This window comes from Thermobia domestica, chromosome 4 (assembly GCF_964235325.1).
Source record: "Thermobia domestica chromosome 4, izTheDome1.hap1.1, whole genome shotgun sequence".
Lineage (NCBI taxonomy): Eukaryota > Metazoa > Arthropoda > Insecta > Zygentoma > Lepismatidae > Thermobia > Thermobia domestica.
Genome location: NC_137457.1, coordinates 58,931,846 through 58,946,539, shown reverse-complemented (window position 1 = coordinate 58,946,539; position 14,694 = coordinate 58,931,846). Strand labels below are relative to the sequence as shown.

At 34.2% G+C, this 14,694-nt stretch overlaps 1 long non-coding RNA gene across 5 annotated transcripts in view; it reads right to left on the bottom strand.

The window, feature by feature from the left end:
* Positions 1–14,694, bottom strand: part of LOC145683314 (uncharacterized) — a 564,956-nt gene that overhangs the window by 199,192 nt on the left and 351,070 nt on the right. For all 5 annotated transcript variants that reach the window (XR_014131021.1, XR_014131022.1, XR_014131023.1 and 2 more), the window contains one exon: positions 1,526–1,546. This is a non-coding gene — a long non-coding RNA (uncharacterized LOC145683314). The remainder of the gene's footprint in view (positions 1–1,525; positions 1,547–14,694) is intronic.

Below are 14,694 nucleotides of genomic sequence, written 5' to 3'. Positions count from 1 at the left end.
TACAAATATTTAGATATTGGATACAGATTTTTTAACATTTCAAAATAATAGAGAAACCATTAAATTAAAACTTTTTGTCACCTGGGCTGGGTTAGGACAACTCCCACTAGTGCAGTTGGATGGAGTAGTATGAGGGAACAAGTGTCTCTTCGGGATTTATTCAGAATTGACCCTCAAGTAATAACCCTCGAACATAAATCACCTCTTAATAACTAATCAAGTTCCTTACCATATTTCTATAATTATCCAGTAATCCTTTACATGTGGTATCCTTTTCCTTTCTTCTTTTCCTTCTTTCCTCTGCTTCTTTTTCCTCACTCTTTTTCCTCTTTCTAATGAGACTGAACTTACGTGTCAGACTGGTAGACGCTGAGATAAGGTGAATTATCCAAGCTGGAAAAAATTCAAATGTGGTTGGGGTGCAGAACCATGCGCATATAATAGGCCGAAAGGAAAAATGTACGAAGAAGTACTGAAGGAAACTAACGAACGATAAGAGATCATGAAGGTGGTAGAAAAAGAAGGAACAACGTGTCCATGCATTTCACTTCATTTCATTTCTTTTACACACATGTAAGATTACGTTACTAATCGTAACTGACACATATTCTGTTCGTCGAAGTACTTATCAAATACAATTCTCCCATTTCTCCTGTCAACAGAGAGGGGCAGAAGACAACCTAGAATAATAAAACCAAGAATAGACTATCTAAATGCATTTACGAACGAAGATCTTATCAAAGTACAAAACAAATCTCCCAGGAGAGAGAGAATTTTTAAAATTTCAATTTGAGCACCAACATATATGACTGAAGTGAGAAAAAATATTTTACTGTACTGTCGTAAAAGATGAGATATTTGACTTTCTCCAAATATTGGTTTACCTTGACAAGACCTGCAATTATTTTGGCAAGACAAAGAACATCTAAAATTGAAAGTACTTAATTTCGAGATACTATTTGCATTACCGAAAGAACCAAATAGACAAGAACTGAAGTATAAATTAAAATGTATTTTATCCATGATTTTAATTAAAAATTGAACCATATGGAAGTTGTTTCTTCTAGGTAGACGAACCAATGTTTTACCTCTCAATGTATTCCATCAATATATTTACCTCTCAAGCCACCATCTAAGGTATCCCGTAATTAATTATACACCTAAATTTGAATGCAAAACCATCCTATATAGAAAAGCTACAAATTATATACGATGTGAAATATCATAATTTACACAATTTCCCCCACGAAGTTCATTATATAATCAAATGCGAATCACAAGACATGAGAAAACCTAAAATATGATTTTCATATACCAAAATATGCTTAAAGGGGTGAATCTTGAATTTTAACCTAAAATGCAAAATGATATTCTAATTTGAGACTACTAAGTTTTTGTTTCGTTCGTCAGTTATCTTTAATAGCTGAACGTTTACGGTTATCAATAGAACACAATCGCAAATCCTAGTGGGGTAGATAGGATAGATTTATGAAAAAAAGAATAAGTGTACCTTAACAATTCTTACCTGAATCTCTTCGTCCATGCCCTGAAATTATGAGAATTGTACGTTTAGTACCACTTTGTCTTAAATGAAAATTATCAAATACATAATTTCTCAATATATTGATAACAAAATTTAGTACTGTAACAAGATGAGGTACGGGGTTCTCTCTAAAAAAGGATGATTGTATCCATATAATTGTATTAATAAGTATCGTGAAGGGAATGCGTTTATTTTGGGCATAAAATAATATTAAAGTACAATCTGATACATCACAACCATATCTGCAACACAGAAAATGGTAGCAGCATTTTTCAAACAATAAAATGTTATCATTATGAATTAAACATTCTAGAATCCTGTAATAAATGTCACTGTTGAGACTACAAATGCCAAACTATGATACTATCACAATCACCCTTAACTGTATATTTCTTCATGTGAGTCAAATAAATCAATACGAAGAAGCATTGTCAAAGCTTTTGGGCATTCTCTGCTTTCTACTGCAGTAAGTGTTGCGAATGAGTTTAATGTATTACAATCGATATTAACTACAAAATGACTTTATGAATATTTCCTTCCTGAACATTACAAATTCAGTTATAACATTTATGGCACTATGCCCGTACGCCGTACGTTGTTCGTATTTTAGCCCGCAGGACGGGCCTTAGGTTTTATGTTATGGCTGTGGAGGTTTTTCTGGTGTTTTAGACCCATATACTATCTTACAAGGAAGGGTCACGCACTGGCCCCGCTGAGATCCGAACGAGACAATTGTGTTTGCATTTGATATGTTGTAACTAGACAAATCCCAAAGTTATACGTGCCACCGGGCAGAATGTCGTGAGTTACAATACATTTTGTAATGTAAGAACTAAATATATATATATATATATATATATATATATATATATATATATATATATATATACTGGCAGAATAGTTTGAACCGAGTCATTTGTTCGGAAACGGTTGGGTAAGTGGAAAACTCGGCCAACATGTATCCCATCACTTTCAACGACAAACTTTTTGGAGTAAGAAACTTTGTCCCAGGGTCCCCCGCAGGGCCTCAGACAGGGCGCCACCCAAAATTTTCAAATGGCAAGGGAATAAAGTGGCACATCATTTGAAAGCTGTTGTAAAATAAAACAAATTGCAGCAAGTCTCGACTCTGTACAAAAACCCTGTGCAAAACGGTGACGGGTCAAAGTGTAAACAAATCTTAATTGAAAAGTCCGTGGTCACCCCTATAAATCTGAAGTGGTGAGATAAATGTGAAAACAGGAAAGGAAGTGTACCATTATTTTCAAAGTACAACGACTTAAGTTAAAGCGTCTTGTCTCAGGGTCCCCACATGGTCCCAGGTGGGGTCCATCTAAAACGTTTCAAATGGTAAATGAGGTAGGACATCGTTTGAAAGCTCTTTTTAAGTGAAAGAAGATGGAACACGTCTCGACTTTCTATGACAACCCTGTCCAAAATTGCGGCAGGTCAAAATGTAAACAAAAGCTTAATTAAAAATCTATGGCCACCTTGAATCCAAGATGGCCGCTTAAAACCTATATCGAAAGGATAAGCGTACGAAACTGCTGAAGAAGTAATAAAATGGCATTTCTGCGCCACTGACCCTCTACCCACTTTCTCGGTCCCGCCTGAAGCAGACAACGAGTTTCCCAGTGCCGCCTGACACACTATGCCGGGGGACATATGGGGGATACGAGAAATCGAGCATCGTGAAACGTCAACCCACGGTCTTTTACGACCTCCATTTTAGGGGTGAATTTGTTCCCTTTTATGAACACTTTTTAGGGGGTGTATTCGTTCTCTTTTACGAGCACATTTTAGGGGGTGATCTCGTTCCCTTTTATGAGCATATTTTTCAACCCCTATTTTAACATAGCAGAAATTACACTTACACTACGTAACATAAGAGAAGAGGAGATAACACATAAGAGTACGTAACATAACAAGGGTGAACTCGTTCACTTTTATGAGCATATTTCTCAACCCCTATTTTAACATAGCAGAAATTACACTGACACTACGTAACACACAGCAGGACAGATAACACCTAAGAGTACGTAACATAACAAGGGTGGACTCGTTCTCTTTTATGACCATTTTTTCAAACCCCTATTTTAACATAGCAGAAATTACATAGCACAGCTAATAAAAGAGCAAGGCTTATTTTCCAACCCTTATTTTAACATAGCAGAAATTACACTGAGACTATGAACACATAGCAGAGCATAAGACTACGTAACACACAAAAACCTCCATTTTAGGGGTGGACTCGTTCTCTTTTATGAGCATATTTTCCAACCCCTATTTTACCATAGCAGAAATTACATACATTTTTTTTCAACCCCTATTTTAAGACAATGAATACCTATGTAACATAGCGATTGGATACGTTCTTTGAACCGATTTGGATGAAACTGGGCATATGGAGGTTTTCGACCATGCTGAGTACGAATATCATACTTATTTTTATCTGGGTCTGATAGTTTATGTGGGATACGCCCTTTCTATGACAATTTTAACCGATTTGGATGAAACTCGGTATATGAGGGTTTTCGGACATGCTGATTACAAACATCATACTTATTGTTATCCGGGTTTGATAGTTTATGTGGGATACGCCCTTTGTATGACACTTAAAACCTAATAACTCGAAAACGGAGCCAAATATCGAAGTGGTGTTTCCACATTTAGCAATAGGTCATCAGGTACTACAAGTTCCAAAATTAGTAGTCATCGAGGTCAAAGGTCAAAATACTTCAAACAAAATCACTCGTAAACTGCGCCACATATTGAGGTGCTGTTTCCACATTGAGTAATAGGTCATCAGGTACCACAAGTTCCAAAATAATGATCATCGAGGTCAAAGGTAACATACTTAAAATCTAATAACTCGAAAATGGATCCACATACTGAGGTGCTGTTTCCACATTTAGCAATTGGTCATCAACTACTACAAGTTCCAAAATAATGACCATCGAGGTCAAAGGTCAACATACTTAAAATCTAATAACTCGAAAATGGATCCACATACTGAAGTGCTGTTTCCAAATCTAGTAACTGGTCATCAACTACTACAAGTTCCAAAATTAGTCGCCATCGAGGTCAAAGGTCAAAATACTTAAAACCTAATATCTCGAAAACGGAGCCACATATTCAGGTCCTGTTTCACATTTATTGGTCATCAAATACTACAAGTTCCAAAATAATGATCATCGAGGTCAAAGGTCAAAGTACTTAAAACCTAATAACTCGAAAATAGATCCACATACTGAGGTGCTGTTTCCACATTTAGTAATCAACCACCAACTACTACAAGTTCCAAAATAGTGACCATCGCGGTCAAAGGTTAAAACTCGAAAACGGAGTCAAATATCGAAGTGGTGTTTCCAAATCTAGTAACTGGTCATCAAATACTACAAGTTCCAAAATAATGATCATCGAGGTCAAAGGTCAAAATACTTAAAATCCAATTACTCGTAAACGAAGCAACATATTCAGGTGTTGTTGCCACATTTAGTAATTGGTCATCAGGTACTACAAGTTTCAAAATAATGACCATCGAGTTCAAAGGTCAAAATTTAAAACCTAATAAGTCGAAAATGGATCCACATATTGAGGTGCTATTGTCACATTTAGTAATTGGTCATCAACCACTGCAAGTTCCAAAAATAATGAACGCCCAATGAACCAAAGAACGCGAATAACTCTTAAACAGAGCAACGTTTTGAGGTGCTGTTTCCAAATCTAGGAATACGTCATCAACTACTACATGTTCTGAAAACACTGACCATGGAGGTTAAAGGTCAAATATTTAAGCTTTAATAACTTTAAACAGAGCCTGTGTGACCTATTCAGTTTTGTACCAAGCAGAGAGAAGTGAAGAATGAAAAAATATGACTGGCTTACTTCGAGAAAGAAAGCAACGATATACATTTTAACTAGCTGTGTATTTTAAATCATTTTGTACTATTTCAATAAACAATCGGATAAATTTAACCGGCTCAGAAGTTCAATACTATTTTGTACTCTTGAGTACAACTTTCCAATTTTGTAGCAAGAAGGACCATTTCATTTCATTTTGTAATACTCAAATTTGGATGGAGTGTTTAGTTTTGTACGAACCAGAAACATTTGATTGGATTATTTCCTTATGTACCAACTGGAAAAAGTGAAGGGCCATTATTCAAATAAACAAAGGAATAGAGTATTTAGTTTTGTACCAACTAGAAAAAAAGAAGTGAAGTATGAATAAAATTTAGATGGACTATTTTCTTTTGTTCCAACTGGAAAAGAGAAGAAGAGCTACTTTAACTAGCTCATTATGTACTGTTTAAAGAAACGAAAATTGACTATTTAACTAGTTCAGAATTTATGTAAGAATAATTTCGATGTTCTACTTTTTATACCAACGAGAAAAAATGAACTAGCTGAATATACAAAAGAATAAATTTAAGTGACCTATTCAATTTTGTACCAATGAGAAATGGCATTGCGCCATTTTGGAATATTCAAATAAACAAAGGAATTATAATTTGTGTCAACTCTAAAATCTATTAAACGAAGTAATGCATTTGAAAAACCGAAGCTGAGTATTTTATACCATTTTGTATTATTTCAACAAACAAAGGAATAAGCAAAAAAAGGATCATTTTATATCATTTTAAACTAGTCTAATAAACGAAGACATAAATATGAGTGAGCTATTTAATTTTGTAGCAACCAAAGGATCATTTTAACTAGCTGAGTATTTCTGTACTTTTGTGCCATTCAAACACTAACCAGAAAAAAACTGAAGAAGGCCCATTTTAACTAACTGAGAATTTCTGTACCTTTTTGTACTATTTAAACAAACGATGGGATACATTTGAGTGGCCTGTTTTTTGTACTAACCAGAACAATCGAAGGAGGTACCTTTGTACTAGCCCAATAAACGAAAGAACAAATTTGGGTGTTTAATTTTTATACCAAACAAATAAGAACCATTTTGTACTACTCAAATAAACGAAAGAAAAAAGCGAAAAAAGACCTTTTTAACTAGCGCAGAATTTCTGTAACGCAAAAATTAATTTGGTTGGAGTAACAAGAAAGAAAGCAAAGATATGCCATATTAACTATTTAAATAAACGAAGAGATAAATTTAAGTGATCTATTCCATTTTGTACCAAGGAGAAATGCCATTTTTATTTAACTTAGAATTTCTAGTGCATGTTGTATTATTTAAACAAAACGAATGGCTAAATTTGAGAAAGCGAACATGAACCATTTTACTCAAACTTGGATGAAGTATTTAGCTTTGTATGAACCAGAAAAAAAAGTAAAGAAGAACAATTTTAACTAACTCAGATCTTTATACCATTTTGTACTACTTTTTGTACCAATCAGAAGAAAATCAAAGAAGGGTCATTTTAACTAGCCAAGCAGAAAAAAGGAAAGAATTAATACTTTGTACTAACCAGAAAAGGAGAAGAAGGATCAGCATTCTATACTTTTCGTGCCATTTATTGGGGTGTCCTATTTCCTTTTGTACCAACGAGAACCATTTTTAACTGGCTTAGAATTTTATGCCTTTTTGTAAAATTTGTATCAAATGGAAAAAAGCAAGGAAATACCATTTTTAAATAGCTCAGCATGTTACAGCTTTTTGTGTTTTTGGTCTACCCAATTTCTTGACCATGTTGTACTATTTAAAGAAACAAGGGAGTAATTTGTGTGACCTATTCACTTTTGTAACAATCAGAAAAAGGAAAGAACTAACATTTTGTACTAATCAAATAAGCGAAGGAATAAATTTGAGTGACCTATTGAAGAATGAATAAATTTTGTTTGCAATTAAAAAAGCGGAGAAGGTCTATTTTCTGTACAAACCAGAGAAAAAACAAATTTGTGTGACCTATTCACTTTTATAGCAAGCAGAAAAAGCATGAAAAAAAAGAACAAGCGATCTAGTAAATTGATCCATTTATTAGTTCAAGTTCTTCTATTCATTCACAATCAAATGCATATGCTACAGTGGGCTCAGTGTTCATTTACATAATTAAATAATTGTTTATCTTTCTCTAAAAACATTTCTACTATTTTGTTGATATAATAATCACACTCTGTAATGTATTCATATACCAGATTAAATTTTTTCTCCAAAGTATAAGTGGTGTTCTTAATATTACAACTTTTAAAATGCTTCTTTAAATAGAGTTTATAGATTTTCTCTTTCATTTCACGTTTAATTAAGATCGTCCACACCTTTTGCAATAATTCGTAATCATACTGCAGCAAACAGTTGTGATCTTTTTCATTCTCATTATGTTTAGAACATGCTTCACATAATAATACTGAATTTGGTGTATACTCATTAAATAATTGTATAACACATGTATGACTAATACTTTCACTAGTACACTCGCACTCATTAGCTTCCAGTTCAAAACAGGTAATATTTGAAACACTGTCATCATCACTTTCCGGGAGAATTTCATCAATATATCTATTATAGCGTCTAAAATAATACACTTCTTCTATTTCTTGTGTTGGATATATGATTCTCACTTTATCACGTAATTCATCTGGCAAATCGGGGTCAGACGGCTGGATTAACAGTATAGGTTTCTCCTTTTCACGCTGAATTTCTTTTTCTCTAGGTGAAACATAAACAATCTACATGCTAGTCATTTTTCTGCTGTTCATCAAAAACAAATCTTATAAATAATTTTATATATCTACAATACAAGCATTCTATGCATTCTCCGTCTTAAATAATATGTTTCAAGCAATACAAAACATCATGATGTATGTTCTATTATTTCCAAATATACTCCATAAACTTATATTCCATTATAATAACATACATAAATGTAAAAATATATATTTGTCTTTTTGGACTTAGACGAGGAAAGAAAATTTAAAAAAATAATTGAATCATTGAGCAATAGGCAATACCCCTGTTAGGTAACGCATTCATAACGTTGTTTAAATATCTGCAGCAACATGGAACTTTGAAAACTTTTCTTACTTTCATATGATCTCTTCTTCTGCTGTGATCAAAAATGGCCATGCATGATGTTAGGCAAATTACTATGGAGTCTGTTCTACACAATTATGAAGCAATTCTGGTTTGTTAAATCTTACGTTGAAATATTTTATAAGCCTTACTTAGTGACGGGAGAGGCAATTTAAATTGTTCTCTGGATGACACAAAAATAATACAAAATGTAGCATCACAAAGGTGTAACATTCTGAGCTTTTCTTCTTATTGTTACACAAATGAAATAGACCACCAGTAATAGAAAATGGTACAAAAATAACGAGCTTGTTATAATGAACTTTCTTCCCTTTTTTTTCGTGCTTTTTCTGCTTGCTATAAAAGTGAATAGGTAACACAAATTTGTTTTTTCTCTGGTTTGTACAGAAAGTAGAACTTCTCCGCTTTTTTAATTTCAAACAAAATTTATTCATTCTTCAATAGGTCACTCAAATTTTTCTTTCCTTTTTCTGCTTGCTATAAAAGTGAATAGGTCACACAAATTTATTCCCTTGTTTCTTTAAATAGTACAACATGGTCAAGAAATTGGGTAGACCAAAAACACAAAAAGCTGTAACATGCTGAGCTATTTAAAAATGGTATTTCCTTGCTTTTTTCCATTTGATACAAATTTTACAAAAAGGCATAAAATTCTAAGCCAGTTAAAAATGGTTCTCGTTGGTACAAAAGGAAATAGGACACCCCAATAAATGGCACGAAAAGTATAGAATGCTGATCCTTCTTCTCCTTTTCTGGTTAGTACAAAGTGTTAATTCTTTCCTTTTTTCTGCTTGGCTAGTTAAAATGACCCTTCTTTGATTTTCTTCTGATTGGTACAAAAAGTAGTACAAAATGGTATAAAGATCTGAGTTAGTTAAAATTGTTCTTCTTTACTTTTTTTCTGGTTCATACAAAGCTAAATACTTCATCCAAGTTTGAGTAAAATGGTTCATGTTCGCTTTCTCAAATTTAGCCCTTCGTTTTGTTTAAATAATACAACATGCACTAGAAATTCTAAGTTAAATAAAAATGGCATTTCTCCTTGGTACAAAATGGAATAGATCACTTAAATTTATCTCTTCGTTTATTTAAATAGTTAATATGGCATATCTTTGCTTTCTTTCTTGTTACTCCAACCAAATTAATTTTTGCGTTACAGAAATTCTGCGCTAGTTAAAAAGGTCTTTTTTCGCTTTTTCTTTCGTTTATTTGAGTAGTACAAATGGTTCTTATTTGTTTGGTATAAAAATTAAACACCCAAATTTGTTCTTTCGTTCATTGGGCTAGTACAAAGGTACCTCCTTCGATTTTTCAGGTTAGTACAAAAAACAGGCCACTCAAATTTATCCCATCGTTTGTTTAAATAGTACAAAAAGGTACAGTAATTCTCAGTTAATTAAAATGGGCCTTCTTCAGTTTTTTTCTGGTTAGTGTTTGAATGGCACAAAAGTACAGAAATACTCAGCTAGTTAAAATGATCCTTTGGTTGCTACAAAATTAAATAGCTCACTCATATTTATGTCTTCGTTTATTAGACTAGTTTAAAATGATATAAAATGATCCTTTTTTTGCTTATTCCTTTGTTTGTTGAAATAATACAAAATGGTATAAAATACTCAGCTTCGGTTTTTCAAATGCATTACTTCGTTTAATTGATTTTAGAGTTGACACAAATTATAATTCCTTTGTTTATTTGAATATTCGAAAATGGCGCAATGCCATTTCTCATTGGTACAAAATTGAATAGGTCACTTAAATTTTTTCTTTCGTATATTCAGCTAGTTCATTTTTTCTCGTTGGTATAAAAAGTAGAACATCGAAATTATTCTTACATAAATTCTGAACTAGTTAAATAGTCAATTTTCGTTTCTTTAAACAGTACATAATGAGCTAGTTAAAGTAGCTCTTCTTCTCTTTTCCAGTTGGTACAAAAGAAAATAGTCCATCTAAATTTTATTCATACTTCACTTCTTTTTTTCTAGTTGGTACAAAACTAAATACTCTATTCCTTTGTTTATTTGAATAATGGCCCTTCACTTTTTCCAGTTGGTACATAAGGAAATAATCCAATCAAATGTTTCTGGTTCGTACAAAACTAAACACTCCATCCAAATTTGAGTATTACAAAATGAAATGAAATGGTCCTTCTTGCTACAAAATTGGAAAGTTGTACTCAAGAGTACAAAATAGTATTGAACTTCTGAGCCGGTTAAATTTATCCGATTGTTTATTGAAATAGTACAAAATGATTTAAAATACGCAGCTAGTTAAAATGTATATCGTTGCTTTCTTTCTCGAAGTAAGCCAGTCATATTTTTTCATTCTTCACTTCTCTCTGCTTGGTACAAAACTGAATAGGTCACACAGGCTCTGTTTAAAGTTATTAAAGCTTAAATATTTGACCTTTAACCTCCATGGTCAGTGTTTTCAGAACATGTAGTAGTTGATGACGTATTCCTAGATTTGGAAACAGCACCTCAAAACGTTGCTCTGTTTAAGAGTTATTCGCGTTCATTGGTTCATTGGGCGTTCATTATTTTTGGAACTTGCAGTGGTTGATGACCAATTACTAAATGTGACAATAGCACCTCAATATGTGGATCCATTTTCGACTTATTAGGTTTTAAATTTTGACCTTTGAACTCGATGGTCATTATTTTGAAACTTGTAGTACCTGATGACCAATTACTAAATGTGGCAACAACACCTGAATATGTTGCTTCGTTTACGAGTAATTGGGTTTTAAGTATTTTGACCTTTGACCTCGATGATCATTATTTTGGAACTTGTAGTATTTGATGACCAGTTACTAGATTTGGAAACACCACTTCGATATTTGACTCCGTTTTCGAGTTTTAACCTTTGACCGCGATGGTCACTATTTTGGAACTTGTAGTAGTTGGTGGTTGATTACTAAATGTGGAAACAGCACCTCAGTATGTGGATCCATTTTCGAGTTATTAGGTTTTAAGTACTTTGACCTTTGACCTCGATGATCATTATTTTGGAACTTGTAGTATTTGATGACCAATAAATGTGGAAACAGGACCTGAATATGTGGCTCCGTTTTCGAGATATTAGGTTTTAAGTATTTTGACCTTTGACCTCGATGGCGACTAATTTTGGAACTTATAGTAGTTGATGACCAGTTACTAGATTTGGAAACAGCACCTCAGTATGTGGATCCATTTTCGAGTTATTAGATTTTAAGTATGTTGACCTTTGACCTCGATGATCATTATTTTGGAACTTGTGGTACCTGATGACCTATTACTCAATGTGGAAACAGCACCTCAATATGTGGCGCAGTTTACGAGTGATTTTGTTTGAAGTATTTTGACCTTTGACCTCGATGACCACTAATTTTGGAACTTGTAGTACCTGATGACCTATTGCTAAATGTGGAAACACCACTTCGATATTTGGCTCCGTTTTCGAGTTATTAGGTTTTAAGTGTCATACAAAGGGCGTATCCCACATAAACTATCAGACCCGGATAAAAATAAGTATGATGTTTGTAATCAGCATGTCCGAAAACCCTCATATACCGAGTTTCATCCAAATCGGTTAAAATTGTCATAGAAAGGGCGTATCCCACATAAACTATCAGACCCAGATAAAAATAAGTATGATATTCGTACTCAGCATGGTCGAAAACCCCCATATGCCTAGTTTCATCCAAATCGGTTCAAAGAATGTATCCAATCGCTATGTTACATAGGTATTCATTGTCTTAAAATAGGGGTTGAAAAAAAATGTATGTAATTTCTGCTATGGTAAAATAGGGGTTGGAAAATATGCTCATAAAAGAGAACGAGTCCACCCCTAAAATGGAGGTTTTTGTGTGTTACGTAGTCTTATGCTCTGCTATGTGTTCATAGTCTCAGTGTAATTTCTGCTATGTTAAAATAAGGGTTGGAAAATAAGCCATGCTCTTTTATTAGCTGTGCTATGTAATTTCTGCTATGTTAAAATAGGGGTTTGAAAAAATGGTCATAAAAGAGAACGAGTCCACCCTTGTTATGTTACGTACTCTTAGGTGTTATCTGTCCTGCTGTGTGTTACGTAGTGTCAGTGTAATTTCTGCTATGTTAAAATAGGGGTTGAGAAATATGCTCATAAAAGTGAACGAGTTCACCCTTGTTATGTTACGTACTCTTATGTGTTATCTCCTCTTCTCTTATGTTACGTAGTGTAAGTGTAATTTCTGCTATGTTAAAATAGGGGTTGAAAAATATGCTCATAAAAGGGAACGAGATCACCCCCTAAAATGTGCTCGTAAAAGAGAACGAATACACCCCCTAAAAAGTGTTCATAAAAGGGAACAAATTCACCCCTAAAATGGAGGTCGTAAAAGACCGTGGGTTGACGTTTCACGATGCTCGATTTCTCGTATCCCCCATATGTCCCCCGGCATAGTGTGTCAGGCGGCACTGGGAAACTCGTTGTCTGCTTCAGGCGGGACCGAGAAAGTGGGTAGAGGGTCAGTGGCGCAGAAATGCCATTTTATTACTACTACTTGCTGAAGTTAGAACAACAAAGTTGGCATTAATGTTGATTAGTAGGTGTCTAAAATATGAGAAATGATCAAAAACGCGACATCTTGAGTTCAAAATGTCGCACTATGTATCGAACGCATACCCAGCTCAGAGCACTGGTGTAGGAGAAGCGAACGTTTATGGTTAGTGGTAGATATCCACAAAATATCAAAGACTATAATTTGTTTATCGAATATGGCTGCCAGTGTAAAAAATGAGCTTGTATATAAATATGTTATTTCTTGGAACTTTGTTGTGACAAAACCAACAAAGTTTCACGCAGCTCGATGTACTGAAATGACTTACACATGTTTGGTACAATTCGCCAATCTTGCAAATTAATACTTTTTTTTTTATTATTGAAGTATTGCGATCAAACCAACGAATGACATACAAATGTAACCATCACGAATACGTTACAATAGGGTCCCCAACCTACTGGTGCAACAAGCTCTTTCTGTATGAACTACGTATGACAAAATTAGAAAAATGTCCCAAGGTTTTCAACTTTTGTTTAGCAGTATGAGTAGGAAGTCAGAGTTGTGTGATCATCGCATATTCGTTATATTCAAGTAAATAATGTCGAGAGAACCGTTACAGACGTGCATTAAGAACAAAACATATATGTGTTGTTACCGAATGAAATAATAGTTGAAGTGAATCGAAATTCAATTGTTCTTTAGTCTTCCTATTATATCTAAATACATAACAGAGAAAAATAGAGAGTTAGATTTGTACTGTTATGAATGGCATAGGTTTTAAGCGGCCATCTTGGATTCAAGGTGGCCATAGTTTTTTTCAATTAAGCTTTTGTTTACATTTTGACCCGCCGCAATTTTGGACGGGGTTGTCATAGAAAGTCAAGACTTGCTCCATCTACTATCATTTAACAAGATCTTACAAACGATGAGTTTCTTAACCTCTCTTTTCAATTGGAACTTTTTAGTTGGACCCCACCTAGGACACTGCGGATACCCTGGGACAAGACATTTTAACTTAAATTGTTGTACTTTGAAAATAATGCCACACTCTGTTATCTATTTTCACATTTGTCTCACCGTTTCCGATTTATAGGGGTGTCCATTGACTTTTCAATTATTTTTTTGTTTACATTTTGACCTCCCGCCATGTTGCACATGGTTGTCGTAGAGAGTCGAGACTTGCTGCATTTTCGTTCATTTTACAACAGCTTTCAAACGATATGCTTCTCAACCCAACTTGTCATTTAAAAAATTTTGAGCTGGACCCCGTCTGGGACCCTGCGAGGACCCTGGGGCAAACTTTCTTATCCGAAAAAGTGTGTCCTTGAAAATGATGGGATACGTATTGTCCGCGCTTTTCATTTACCCAACCCTTTCCGAACAAATGACTCGGTTCAAACTATTCTGCCAGCTTTGTAGCTTTTATATTACAAAATATATTGTAACTCACGACGTTCCGCCCTGTGGCACGTATAACTTTGTGATTTGTCTAGTTACAACATATCAAATGCAAACACAATTGTCTCGTTCGGATCTCAGCGGAGCCACTGCGTGATCCTTCCTTGCTAGTTCTCTCGACCCATGAAAATGTCTGTAACTAGTCTTTGAAAGAATGGATCTTTACCTTCTCGAAAC